Genomic DNA, 1,623 nt, shown 5'->3' with positions numbered 1-1,623 from the left:
GATATTTTAGGACAGAGCACTACCAAGTATGGAGTACTGCCCTAGAAGAGGGCATGACTCCAATAAACACTTACTGCGAAGCTGCTACAGATGAGATACTCTGCTCCACGTAGAAAAGTTGTTTGATAATGAAGACAGACAAGTGCTCAGTGAGAGCCAAGGCACAGTGCATCCTCCGCTGCAGGACGCTCAGTGCAACCAAGGCAACTCTTCCAGGGAGACATGTAATCAGATTTCAAAGCTAAATAATCAGCTCGTGCCTACGCAAGTCAAGCCGGCATGGGCCAGTTTATTATGAGAAGTACCTGTATTAGTAAAACAGGATGAAGGTGAGGAGATGGGGAACAGCAGGAAAATTACATAATTGCCTCTTCTGATTTATTTGAAAGCTTCACCTGAAGAAATATACATCATAATTAAGGCCTCTGGGTTCCATTTAAGAAAGTTCTGAAACAGCTCAACTGCCTTGCAACCTCCAAGCGCTCTGAGTGTTTCTTTTTTACCCTTGCCATCATTATTTACTTATTTTTGCAGTCTCTGTGGCTTTTACTTAAGCACAAATAAAATATGCACATGAGCCATCTACTTGTTCTTTTCACTGTATAGCCTGGTGTTGGGATTAGTGGCTGTGAAGGCTGGCTGTGCTGTTCTTTCCACGATGGCTTTGCAGCTCTTGGAAGAACCATTGCAAGAGACCTCAGCATAGTGAGATTTGTTGCACATTGGCAGAACTTCCACTTCCTTGACCGTGGGGATCCGGAACTTCCTGAAGCCACTGAGCAGGATGTGATTTGTTTTCTTGTTGCTCGCATAACCGATGCTGAGCGTCAGGATCTGGCCCTTGCGTCTTCTCCACAGCCTATTGTCCATACCTGTGGGTTTCCACCATTTTGACTTCTCAGCCAAGCTTGTGATGGATAAAATTCTTGTTCTTCTTTGTGATGATCTTTGGCTTCACCACAGGCCAGAGGGCAGCCACGATGATGAGAAAAATCTGGCAGGCACCTCTCAGGCATCGCCAAGAAAGAAGCTCGTTGCTATTACCATAGTGTCTAAACGTGTGATAATTATTGCAGGCTCTTCCATAGCCCAATATGCAAGGAGAAATGGCCTCTGTGCCTTGAAATTCCTTTTCCATATACATTTGACTCTTGAGAGAGGTGCTGCCGCAGAGGAAGTGGGTGATATGCTGGGCTGCCCTGTAAATAAGGCATGCCATGTATTCAGCAGAGCTGCAAGCAAGCCAAACCTTTCTCATCCAACAAGTTCCCAGCGACCTCCCATGAGGACCCAGGAACTGGGGAATGAGCAGCTGCTCAGCTGGGGAGGTGGCAAGACAAGCTGACAGCCGAAGCAGAGCATGCGGTTAGTGGGTGAGGATGCGCCAGGGGAAGAAAAGGCTCACAAGTTACATTCTGAGAACACAGCCAAACCCAATAAGCACGACACAGTATCCTCCCAGATGTCTCGTATGTGCTAGCCATCTGCAGCCATGGTTTCACAAATATAAATACATATGAATCTCCTGGAAGTCTTTTAGGCCTGCTGATCCTGATACACAAGCCTCGGGTAGAGCCAGAGCCTGTGCTTTGCAAAGACTCCCACATGAGGATAAAAATCTTA

General features: G+C 46.5%; 1 pseudogene; it reads right to left on the bottom strand.

Moving 5' to 3' along the window:
- Window positions 1–582: 582 nt before the first annotated feature.
- LOC127205854 (60S ribosomal protein L32-like) lies at window positions 583–1,219 on the bottom strand (annotated as a pseudogene).
- Between the last annotated feature and the right edge of the window lie 404 nt (window positions 1,220–1,623).

Source organism: Acomys russatus, chromosome 2 (genome assembly GCF_903995435.1).
Source record: "Acomys russatus chromosome 2, mAcoRus1.1, whole genome shotgun sequence".
Taxonomy (NCBI): Eukaryota; Metazoa; Chordata; class Mammalia; order Rodentia; family Muridae; genus Acomys; species Acomys russatus.
The sequence above is the reverse complement of the archived record's forward strand: the minus strand, read 5'-3'. Positions and strand labels throughout refer to the sequence as shown.